The sequence below is a fragment of the Ananas comosus genome, linkage group 6 (genome assembly GCF_001540865.1).
Source record: "Ananas comosus cultivar F153 linkage group 6, ASM154086v1, whole genome shotgun sequence".
In the NCBI taxonomy this organism is placed as follows: domain Eukaryota; kingdom Viridiplantae; phylum Streptophyta; class Magnoliopsida; order Poales; family Bromeliaceae; genus Ananas; species Ananas comosus.
The window spans coordinates 10246167-10259759 of NC_033626.1; the positions used below are offsets into that span (position 1 = coordinate 10246167).

The window sequence follows — 13593 nt, forward strand, 5'->3', positions numbered from 1 at the left end:
TTTTTTCTGAGGAAATAGAAATTAAACTACTTTTTCATTTTATAATGGATAAAATGATACAATAGTTTATAGGATTAAGGCTTTATTTGGGATTACGGTAAAATTATATTACGTACGGTAAAAAAGTATATTAGAAAAATACCTTATTTATTTTCTTACGTAATATCGCATTCTGCATATCACGGTGAGTCGGTTATGATATATTTTATACGATTTCACGGGAGAACGCAGAAGCATATCTCTATATACTTTTACAGCAACTCTATTTTATCTAATAGCGTCAGATCGATCTCAATGCTAAACTAAATCTTAAAAAAAGAGGCAATTATTTATATACCTCTAAAAAGTTTTTCACTTTCTGATTTACCGTTTTTAGAAAGCTAATATTATAAATATCTTTTTTACGTTTCAAGTTATTTGAAATATACTACTAGAGTTAAATTCTGTTAGTGAACGATTAGCAATAGCCGTTGTTTCTGTAAAATTACTATTTTGCCCTTTCTAATATACCGTTCTACCATCACCAATTTTTCTTATTTGCTCTTAAGTTAGGAGTAAAAGAAGTATTTTGATTTTTTGTCTTTTCAAATATACCTCTCTATAATTACCAATTTTTTTTATTTGCTTCTAAGTTAAGAGTAAAAAAGGTATTTTGATTTTTTTTTTTTAACTCTGGCAGACATTTTACTCACGTTTAATCCGAAATAACTTAATAGATAGTAACTATAGGAGTATTTTTAAATAACGGAGAAACATGTGAAAGATATATTGGAAACAAAAAATAAGTAGGGGCAAATTAAATATTTTCAAAATTTTGAAGGGTATATAAGTAATTATGCCTATTAAAAAATATCTTAAGAAAGATATATGAAAATACTTCCGATAAATTATATTCACAAAACTTTAAACAAATTTTTAATTAAAAAAATTGATAAGATTAGTAAAGNGTAGGGGCAAATTAAATATTTTCAAAATTTTGAAGGGTATATAAGTAATTATGCCTATTAAAAAATATCTTAAGAAAGATATATGAAAATACTTCTATAGTTATATTCTCATAAGATTTACATCAAGTTTAGAAATGCACATAAAGGATTGCTAAAAAAATATTTGGTTCCGCGGAGAGTAGAGTGAGAGAACAAGATAGTGTGTTTACTTAAAAAAAAACTGAAAAGAAAAGAAAAGAAAAAAAAAAAACAGTTTGGAGGAAATTTATTTATTTTTATATCTCTCCAAATAATATAATTGTAATTGTAACTAATTTGCTCATGGTTTCAATTGTAATACTTGAATTTAAATGTATCAAACAAAATCCTTATTTGGATTTATATTCGATTACTACTACAGTTTAGCCATAATTACATACAAATCAAACAACTCTATCAGCCGTTTGGCTGAATGTAATCGTAAATATAAGGTACCTGTAAGTATTTTATTTTTAACTACATGTATTTTATTTGGGTAAACATATTACAAGTTTTATTTTTTATTGGCTTAATTAACCTGTATATATATGTATAGAACTAGGTTGGAATACTATTAATAGCACCAAATTATTGATGCTATTAGGTTTTCGACCTTTGGATTAAGGATTGTGCGGTTAGAATGATAGTAGTCTCCTAGGGTTGAGTGGGTGATTGGTTGAATAGTATAATCTAACGGATGGAAATGATCAAAAGAATAGATCTAATGACAGAAAACTTGGTAGTACCAAGTGTTTGGTATTATTAATAGCATTATAGCTGGACTCTCTCTCTCTCTCTCTCTATATATATATATAGTTCGGCTATGGTGCTTGTGAAAGCACGAAGTATTTGGTGCTTATAAATTTTTTTACCGTTAGATCTACGTTTTTTATTATTTTCAACTGTTAGATTATACTATTCAACCAACCACCCACTCAAACCTAGGGGGCTCACATCATCTTAACCGCATATCTCTTAATCTAATGGCCAAAAATCTATAAGCACAAATAACTTAGTACTTTTAAAAACTTAGGAGATATATATATATATATATATATATATAATTGAGCACGGCTAGAATACTTGTAAAAGTATCATGGGGGTGATACTTGTGTGTTTTTAGCCCTTGGATGGAGAGATGTGAGGTTGAGATGATGGTGGTAGGTGGTGGTAAGTGGTGGTAGGTGGAATAGTGTTTGATCCAAGGGCTATTTGTATTCAAAAAATAGATCCAATGGCTAAAAACGTGATAGCAATATGGGGATGATACTTGTAAAAGTATCCTAGATCAACTCTCTCTCTCTCTCTCTCTCTCTATATATATATATATAGGGTCCGGCTACTATCCTATTAATAGGATTGGGACCCTTGTCCTATCAAGTCGATTTGAATGATCGGAATTTCAAATTGATAATTGGCACCGTTGAAGTTGATCTACACAATTAGAAATATTTAGAAACCAAATTTTGTATTATTTAAAAATCATTATCAAGTCCATCTTAAGAGTTGAAAAATGAACGGTCATAAATGAATAACCTTCTTAAAATAAGGTTAGACTTTCTCAGTTCGTAATCAGAGTTATCAAACATTATCTAAATAGTATAAAGAATTTTCTATCAAAAATTCAAGCAATTTGGATTGCTCTACACCGTTAAACAAGCAAGCGGCTTCATATGACCGTAAAAAATTGTCGATTTACGACATCTTTGATTACCATATAAACCTATACAAAATTTTGAATTTAAATTTTTAATATTTCAAAATACTCAGACAAACTTCAACGCTGCCGATCATCGATTCGGAATCATGATCATCAAGAACAAATTAGATTATGGACAAGTGCTTTCCTATTCTATTAATGGATCAGTAGCAATTAGCTATATATATATAATAATAATAATAATAATAATAATATAATAATAATATGGCATTTACATTATTTAATCACAAAATTATGATAGGCTACATGTATCGGAAGCACGGAGCCTTCCGTCGCTTCAGCCGTTTCGAGTTTGCGCAAACATTTGACAGATTGTCGAATCGGCGCGCCAGTTAATACTTGATCTCAGTTTTGGAGTACTAGAAAACATTATTATAGAATGGTTTTTAGTTAAATTATTTTCGATACCATTTGCTACCTGTGAGACGAATGAGCCAAAATCAACGGCTGAAAATAAAATCTTTACAAAATCCGATTAATAATATGACATTAAAATTTATAATCAAAGATATTGATGTTGTTTTATATAGTATAAAGAATTTTCTATCAAAATTGTCCATGATTTGGATATTTCTACACGTGTTAAACTTCAACGGTCTCATACGGCCATTGAGAATTTGTTGATTTTGAGCCCATTCGATCATCTAGGCACAAATAGTATCTGAAAAATAATAAAATTTATTTTTAGGTACTCAAATACGTCTAGATTCAAGTTATAACGGAGTCGATCGGACGATTCGGAAAGTCGCAACATCAAAACGAGCTGGAAAGCAATTCATTTGCCTAGTGATCTGAATAGGCTCAAAATCAACTAATTTCAATGACCGTAGTGAGTCGTTTGCAAGTTTAACGTTGTTTTGTGGTAGAAATAATCAAAATCACTCCGTAAATTTTGATAGAAAAATTCTTTATACTCTATAAAACAAGAGCGAATATCTTTGATTATAAATGTTTAATGTATATTATTTACATTTATGTAAGATTTTTATTTCAGCCAGTTGATTTATGAGCCCCTTAGTTCACTAGGCCACAAATGATATCCATAAAATCATAAATTTAAAATAGTTTTCTAGGTACGTTCAATATCTAGATCAAGTTTAACGGAAACCGATCGACGGATTCGAAAATCAGAACATCGAAAATGAGCTGGGAAGCACGAAGGTCCGTGCTTCCGATAGGATTGTAGCCATCACATCGTATATATATATATATATATATTATATATATATATATAGTAGAGCTCCTGTGCTTTTAAAAGCACGGAGCTCTTGTGCTTGGCATTTTTTCACCGTTGGATCGGCTTCGCCTCGAGATCCGCGCCTGCACTTAAGGGGTGAACTAGATGGACAGCCAAATAACGCCGTTCCTCTCTCTCCTCTCTCTACACGTGAAGCCCCCTCTCTTTTTACCCTCTGGCAACCCACCCTCTCTCTCTCTCTCCTTTCTCTCTCTCTCTCTCTCTCTGGTTCCCCCACCAGATCCAGATCTTTTTCTTTTTTTTTTTTACTTTTTCTCCCTCCATCTCTCTTTCTCTTTCCCTTTCATCCCGGACGCCCCCTCCGCGCCGCCTTCCGGGCCGCGGCGCTACAGGATCGCTCCCGGACGCGCCCCTTCGCGTCGACGCCTTCTGGCCCGCGTGCTATAGGATCGCTCCCGGACGCGCCGCGCTCCCTCGGCCCCGTGAGCTACTCGGATCGATCCCGGGCAACGATCTGAGGATTTAGTTCTCCAACTGCGGCGGTTCCCGCACCTCCGACCCCTGACGGCGCCGTTCTCGTGAAGATCTCGAAGGTAAGCGTCTCGGTTATTATGGGAACTTCTGATTTTGTGTTTATGCATATGTCATTGTCAAACCAAAATTTGATTCTTTATTAATTGGACCTGAGCACTTGATTTTGTAAAATTTCTCCCTTTTAAGCTTATGAGAAATTGGTATTTGCATTTGGATTAGTATGCTTTGAAGTAGAGTGTTTGGTTTCTGACAAAGCTCATAATTGATCTGGGGTATTCATTGGTATTTGCATTTGGATTAGTATGCTTTGAATTAGAGTGTTTGGTTTCTGACAAAGCCCATAATTGATCTGGGGTATTCTCAAAAAATCTCATCAAAATAGGATCTTGGGGATCCATCTAAGATATGTGCATTGTTGTTGTTTAATCTTTATGCTTTATTTAAGGATCCATCTAGGATCTTGAGGATCTTGTCACAATTTATCTTTAAGAGGCAATTCTTTTATTTGTTAATTTTATCTGCTGCTTTTATGTAATATGCTCACTGATTTATTTATTTCATAGCTTTCTGGAGTAGTTCCACCTCCTTTATGCAGAAATGCCCAAATGTACTTGAATGCTATGGGTGGCGAAGTCACTACCAGGTTGAATGTAAATGCAGCAAACCAAGTACCTAGAAGAATGTAATGTCCTCGTATTTGCAGAGTTAATGAAGTCTGTACATTTACTAATATGGCTGAACATTCTTGTGCTTATTGTTTTGGATATGTATAACAATTCTAGATCACCGTTTTCTTTGCTTTCATTTTGTTATTTTGAGGTTCATTTTTTGTTCTGAATCATTGAAGCTCATCTCCTCGACTTTTGCTTGTAGATAGTCCTCGTCTGTGGACTAAGAAACAGAAACTACTCATCTGTGGGAGCACTTTCACTTTTTGTGTTCTTCATGCAAAATCTTTCTTTTCCTCCTGTATTCTTTGCTAGCTCCTTTGTTTCGTTATATCATCTCTTTTTGCTGTTTCATGCTTCCTTGTTCAGTGTTTTTGTTCGATAAAAATAGATGATATAGTCAGGTAGTTTTCAGCCCCAGTTATTTTAGGTAATTGTTAGACTACTATGGCATCTTATGTTAGTGCCAGTTTGGACATTGTGGAAGCATAAATGAATCAATGTGTGAAAGTTTGAAATTGGAAATGAACTGGACAACCTTTTGCAAGCTATCGATGGTTGGGTTAGATCTGATAGACTTAAGCTGGTTCTTCCTCCCCCAATTGGATAAATTTGATCCAATACCTACTTGCGGGGTCAAATTCACCTCTGATAGACATTTCTTGAAGAGATGCTTCATTTGTTACTCCCTTAGAAGTGCGACCTTAAAATCTTCTTTAACTGAAATTATCATCTATATAGTAAATCAGCCCCCAAAAAAGATGCAGCCCATTTCCTTGGTTGAGTTTGATTGTAATATAATTGTAATTAACATTAAGCTGAAATTAGAAAATTCTAAATCATGAAGGCTGATTGGCATGCAGGCCAACTGTTGTAGACTAGCTAACTGATCGGTCATCTTATTGCGGACAAGTTGATCAGCCAAGTATTGGGAGATGCAGTTTAATGTAAGCATACATAATTTTGAAGTACACATTATAAACACAGATATGTTTTTCTCCTACTACACATTATAAACACAAGTGTAGATATGTTTTTCTCATATCTGTGTTTATGCTTACACAGATATGTTTTGATCCATATCGAGGCTACTACACATTATAAACACATGATAAACATGCGGAAGGCGTCGGCGCGTCCGGGATTGAGTAGCGCTGCGGCTCGGAAGGCGTCGGCGCGGACCACCACCGTAGAGAAGGGAAAAGAGGAAGAGAGATCGCACGGCCTAGAAGGCCTGGAAGGCGTCGGCTCGTTCGGGATCGAGTAGCGCTGCGGCCTGGAAGGCGTCGGCGCGGACCACCACCGTAGAGAAGGGAAAAGAGGAAGAGAGATGGAGGGAGAAAATGAAAAAAAAAGAAAGAAAGAATGGTTTGGGAACCAGAGAGAGAGAGAGAGAGAGAGAGAGGGGGGGTTGTCAGAGAGAGAAAAGAGAGAGAGAGAGAGAGAGAGAGAGAGAGAGAGGGTGGGTTGCCAGGAGGAATTCTATACTGTCACACTTGCACCACGTCATCAATAACAAGCCAATCACATTCATTCTTTTCAAACAAAAATATGATAAAAATACTTTTTTACAATCATGATGGGACATATATTCTTAAAAGGATTAATTTGATTGGTTTGTTACGCCACGTCACTAATATATCCGTTGCATTCTAGAATTTTTCGGTTGCCAGAGGGTAAAAAGAGAGGGGGCTTCACGTGTAGAGAGAGAAGAGAGAGGAAAGGCGTTATTTGGCTGTCCGTCTAGTTCACCCCTTAAGTGCGCACGGATCTCGAGGCAAAGCCGATCCAACGGTGAAAAAAATGCCAAGCATAAGAGCTCATGTGCTTTTAAAAGCACAGGAGCTCTACTATATATGAATTAAACTCCTATGCTTTTAAAAGTACCAAATTATTGGTGTTTGTAGATTTTTAGCCATTATATTAAGAGATATGCGGTTAGGATGATGTGGGTCCCCTAGGGTTGAGTGGATTGTTGGTTGAATAGTATAATCTAATGGTTGAAAATGATCCGAGAAGTAGATCTAACGGTAAAAAACTTACAAGCACCAAATGCTTGGTACTTTTACAAACACCATAGCTGGTATATATATATATAAAAGCTATCTTGGTACATAACAGAAGTACCTCATAACAGAAGTACCTCTTGCGCAGATTTTGATGCTTGAGTTTCCTTTTTATCTCTTCATCTGTTCTTTTTGTTAGTCCTATCATGAATCTTTCCTAGTATTACACTACAAAATTTTCGTTAAATTTTATTTTTTTTATTATAGAAGTAAAGTTTGTAAATTTGATACTAAAATTATATATATATATATATATATATATATATAATAAAATTATAAAAAAATAATTTTTTATTATCTTATACTCGCTCAACAAGCAGTTAAACGAGTGACTCTCGACCCGATAATATTTATGGTTCACGATTCGACCGATTTAAAAGAAAAAAAATGAGAGTGTGAAGTGCTTCTTTCTTATTGTTATATGTGATTTGCACTCATTAGCGTGCTGTTTTGGTTGTGCTTCATTCTCAAGCTACTTATTTGTAACGTAATCAACCTATCTTGAATTGATTGTTGGAGAGGAGTTCGGGCAATACAAAATATTTTATTGAACTGATTATTGGGTACTGATTTAATTTTAATAAAGTTGATATATCTAATCATTTAATGATAGAGTAACATTTTTACTGTCATTTTTACTTAGAACATAACACGTAATCATTGAGAGAAATCCCAAACTACAAGCCCGGTAATGTTTAACCCAAAAAATAATACGGTTCAACATAATTATCATAAAAAAACTATTTATTTAAATATTTAAAACTATTCATGTACAAATGATGAAAGATTTAACTGTTGGTATTTGAAATCTTAAATCCGAAACTTAATTATTTTATATTTTGAGCTAAGTTCTCTCTCTCATATATATAAGAAAAAGAACTTTTCAGGAACAAATTAAAATTGACCGATTATCAGATATGAAAACGACTATTCAATCCAAACTGCGATCCCTATCCTGTACCCATCAGGTCAAGATCCTAATATCAAACAATCAAAACTTAAAAGTAACTTAGATACATTATTATCTAGTTATATTCAGATAAGTTGGAACTAGTTGGATTAAGGAGGGGGCCAACTTTAAACTTAGGATTTATTTAGATATCAGAATAAGTCATTTAAAAATAACTTATTGGGTATAAATTTTTTTTATTATGATTGTAAGTAGAAAAGTTTGATTTTTTTTACCTTTTGAAAAGTTTTGTTATTCATAATTTAGTAAGATAGCATATTTCACATACGGGATGATTTATTTTATTTTGAAAAAATAATTTGAAGATCGAATATGATATTCCATTTTAAATGCTAATTACACTTCTCATCAACTAAAACATACATCAAATAAGATATTCATGCATGCAATCAGAACCTTAGGGCCTGTTTGGTGGTACGTTGTTATAACTATACTATAATTACATGTTGTTATTACTGTACTATACTTATAATTGTTGGCTTAAATGGATCAGCATCCTGTCCTGTGGCGGGACGCCATGTGGGCCGAGTCATGTTCGAAATGGCGTGAGGCTGGGTTAGGCCGAGTCATGTTCGAAGTGGCGTGAGGCTGGGTTAGGCCGAGTCACAATTGAGAGCCGTGGGCGCTGTTTCTGTACGCTTTAAGTGAATTGGTTGCGTATTTCTAACAGCGCGAGCTTTTGGGATTAATGGTTAGCGCCAACAATCCGACAATAACTACATGTAGATTTAAATTCGATGTTTGATTTGATTTTTTGGACTAAGTGAATTGGAGCCAACAGAAGTTTTGTGCTGAAGATTGCTTTCATTTGGTTAGAGTTGTAGGAAACTTAGCTCAGGGCCTGCCCAGCAAAATCAAAATGGGTTTATCCTAATTATGTTCTCTTAATAGGTGTAATATCCGTGAAAATTTCATATAAGATAGGAAAGAAAAATCTATAATTCAAAGGTATCAGAAATATTAATAATAATAACTAAATTTAAATATTTTAGACTAGAACTGAATATCAGCTAAAATGTGAGAGCTAAGTGTTATACATAATAAAATATTTTTTTTTGTTTGAGAGATAGGTAGCACGCTACCCGCTTCGTTTATTTCATTTAAAAATAAACTTAGCTAGAAATGTGAATCAACTAGGATTCGAATTTGGGTCTCGGGTACCAACCATTAAGCCCTTTGCCACTTGCTCTAGGGACGGTCGGTAACATAATAAAATATTAAACGACGGATTTGATGGATACTATCTCACACCGTTTGTTAATTCGGATTTATATGTGTTAGTGAATTAGGTTGTTGCAATAGATTCATAAATAAAGATAGGAAAGCTAGAGAGTGAATAAAAATTTCGAAGGGATGATCTCCACTATAAGATTACTTTATTTACCGTTTATCTTGTGAATAGTTGAATAGTATGAATTTGAAAGACGCATGAATAGTATGAATCTGAAAGACGCATGAATAGTTAATGAAGCGATCTTTTATTGGAGGCTATTCTTTTTTTTTTTAAATTTTAATTTCTATGGAGAGATACTTTCATTATGTATCAAGATAATAGGTTATATATAAAGTATCTCATGTGCTTTTGAAAGTACGGACATATTCGTGCTTTCAAATTATTTTCAATAATAAAATATCCGATTCGATGATCAAGTTTGTTAGACATAATTTATGCTATTAAAACTATCTAGAAACTAAATCTTATTAGTTTTTGACATTATTTAAACCCGGTGAACAAAAGATTTCAAAAATGACTGTTTTAAAAATCGATGTAACACGTTTGTAAGTTCAATGATAAAAAATAATTCAAATTATGTGAAATTTTAATAAAAATTTTTATTTATTATCAAGAGCAAGGTTCATATTTTCGATTTAAAATTTAAGCCTTTTATTATTATTTTTAACAAAGTTTTTATTTTCAGCCGTTCATTTTGAGACTATACGTTTATTAGGCAAATAGGATAAAAAATTATAAAATTTGATTTCTAGATAGCGTTAATCATGCTTAACGAAAACGATCATCAAATTGAATATCATCGAAAACTATATGACAGTACGAAGGTCTCTATACTTTTGAAAGTATAGTATCCTAGCTTTTATATTATATATAGGATTAATTAAGATGATAAATCTTTCTAATCTCATTAATTAAACAAATCAATCCACCTCAGTTGATTCGGTTTAGTTTCATATGTAATTCAATTCGACTAAAAAAAAATCCGAATTAATCAGATAATTGATTCTTTAATTAATGAGATTAGAAAGATTTATCATCTTAATTAATCCTATATATAATATAAAANAAATCAATCCACCTCAGTTGATTCGGTTTAGTTTCATATGTAATTCAATTCGACTAAAAAAAAATCCGAATTAATCAGATAATTGATTCTTTAATAATATAATATATATTAATTTTAAATTATAATTAAATAATTTGGGTTATATATTTTCAGATGCAATCAATTAAATTTTAATTATAAAAAATATTTATTCGAATTGAAATAAACAAAAGAGAACCAACCAATTTTCATATCCTAGGGGCATGTTTATTTTCATCAAAAGTGAAAGAGAGCAAAATTGTTTTTAATTATAGTGTCCATTTCTTTTATTTGGTTGGCCGTAAATTAAAATTGTTTATAACTCCACTTTTGCAAAACGTCGTAATTGACTTCACCTTGAATAATGTTAAAGTCAAATATGAAAGCAAAAATAAAAAATAAAATGTTAATTGCTATAACTATTTTTCACTCTCTTATGCGTTAGTGTGAAAATTTTTCTTAAAATAATAAAGAAAAACAAAATATTTACCGTTCCAAAACTGTTGACGCATTATCAACCAAACAACAACATTTGACTGTATTAGCATGGACAATAAAATGGCGAATCATTAAAACTGTCTGGTTCATTATTATTAGAATGAAAATCGAAATAAATATCTAAGATCTTGAGAGAGTGTTTTGATTAAGGAAGAGAGCGATGAAGGGAGAGAGAAGATGGAGGTGTTTGTGAGAAAGAGTTTTGAATGGTTTATTCTGAAATGAGCCAACTAAAATTTAATGCTTGATTGGGTCATAAGTAGATTAAACGACGGAATCTAATTTCTGTAAAATAAACAACACCCTTCAAAATTAATGAATTTTATTCCAATTTTATAGTGTAAATAGGCGACAAACAAACAAACAGATCGAATGTTGGACACTTTTAACCAAATGGGCCGGATACGAGCCCATGGGCCGAACGTATCGGTCCAAGATCCCATTCTCATATCACCTTACTAAACCCCGGAGATTTCGGCAAAACGTAACCGTCCATCAACAGTTACACGCACTCTCCAAATTCTTCTTCAACGGTCAAGATCACTCCTCAGATGCGTTAGTTTTGTTCCCGTTACGGATACGGGACATGTACCCGCTACGCGTAAAAACACACTAAACTCGTATAAACTCTACAGTATACGAGGCGATTAAGTTTCCTCCCCCTCACCCTCCCCCTCATCCCCTTCCCCCGCGTCATATAATAGGGTTTTCCAAAGCCATAAAGAAAAATCAACCAAAACCAAAAAAGACAAATTATTATAAGAGAAACAGATACATACTCTCTCTCTCTCTCTCTCTCTCTCTCTCTCCACACACACACACAAACACACACGCACACCAAATTCTCCTTCTTGCGTTTAAGGTATCAAAGAGATAGAGCGAACTTATTCGCTGTAATTCCAATTTCCCTTGGAGTTATTCCGAGTATTAGAATCCGACGACGACGACGACGACGACGACGACGACGAAGCCATTCGCCGGCGCGTCCCACCCGCCGCTGGAATTGGGATAAAGAGTGGGAATAGCGGATAAGAAGGCGAATAAGGGCGCGTCCTTATTCGGCGTCGTAAGCAATCCCAAACCCTCGATCTTGGGTGTCGAACTAACTTGCTAGGGTTTTCTAGGGTTTCCGGTACTTGGTTCTCTCCGGGGGGAGGAGATCGATTCCGCGTCCCTGTTTTGGTTGCTAGGGTTTCCGATGGTGCGCCCTCGAGGGCATTGATGCGGGGCGACGATGGATGCGTAGAGAGTTTTGTTGTTTAATCCATTGATAGGCTCGGGTGAGTGCACGGTACGTTGATTTTTTTTTTTTTTTTTTTGGATANAAGAAAAAATGGTAATTGATTTTTCTTTTTTTTTTTATTTTCTGTTTGTAATCGGGCCAAATGGACTGGGTGTGGTGGGTTGAGTAGAGTAATCTTTTATTTTTGGTTGGATTGGGCTTTATATTTAGGCATTAGCAGATATTTTTTTAAGTTTTAGCATAAATGTGATACTTATCCAAAAGTGTCCCAAACATGTGTTCCTATAACCTAATTCTGTTGTAGTGTCAATTAAATTTTAATTATAAAAAATATTTATTCGAATTGAAATAAACAAAAGAGAACCAACCAATGTTCATATCCTAGGGGCATGTTTATTTTCATCAAAAGTGAAAGAGAGCAAAATTGTTTTTAATTGTAGTGTCCATTTCTTTTATTTGGTTCGCCATAAATTAAAATTGTTTATAACTCCACTTTTGCAAAACGTCGTAATTGACTTCACCTTGAATAATGTTAAAGTCAAATATGAAAGCAAAAATAAAAAAATAAAATGTTAATTGCTATAACTATTTGAAATTTTTTCTTAAAATAAGAAAGAAAAACGAAATATTTATCGTTCCAAAACTGTTGACGCATTATCAACCATACAACAACATTTGACTGTATTAGCATGGAAAATGAAATGACGAATCATTAAAACTGTCTGATTCATTATTGGAATGAAAATCGGAATAAATATCTAAGATCTTGAGAGAGTGTTTTGGTTAATAAAGAGAGCGATGAAGGGAGAGAGAAGAGGGAGGTGTTTGTGAGAAAGAGTTTTGAATGGTTTATTCTGAAATGAGCCAACTAAAATTTAATGCTTGATTGGATCATAAGTAGATTAAACGACGGAATCTAATTTCTGTAAAATAAACAACACCCTTCAAAATTAATGAATTTTATTCCAATTTTATAGTGTAAATAGGCGACAAACAAACAAAGAGATTGAATGTTGGACACTTTTAACCAAATGGGCCGGATACGAGCCCATGGGCCGAACGTATCGGTCCAAGATCCCATTCTCATCTCACCTTACTAAACCCCGGAGATTTCGGCAAAACGTAACCGTCCATCAACAGTTACACGCACTCTCCAAATTCTTCTTCAACGGTCAAGATCACTCCTCAGATGCGTTAGTTTTGTTCCCGTTACGGATACGGGACATGTACCCCCTACGCGTAAAAACACACTAAACTCGTATAAACTCTACAGTATACGAGGCGATTAAGTTTCCTCCCCGTCCTCGGCTCCTCCCCTTCCCCCGCGTCATATAATAGGGTTTTCCAAAGCCATAAAGAAAAATCAACCAAAACCAAAAAAGACAAATTATTACAAGAGAAACAGATACATAC

General features: G+C 33.8%; 1 protein-coding gene and 1 long non-coding RNA gene across 2 annotated transcripts in view; both read left to right on the forward strand.

Annotated features, from left to right (window-relative positions):
* LOC109711331 lies at window positions 4068-5229 on the forward strand. Its single transcript, XR_002216565.1, has 2 exons — window positions 4068-4476; window positions 4981-5229. It is a non-coding gene; the product is annotated as an uncharacterized LOC109711331 (long non-coding RNA).
* LOC109711276 overlaps window positions 11620-13593 on the forward strand; it is a gene marked incomplete in the record, with an annotated part of 12544 nt that continues 10570 nt past the window's right edge. The window contains 1 exon segment of the mRNA XM_020234234.1: window positions 11620-12250.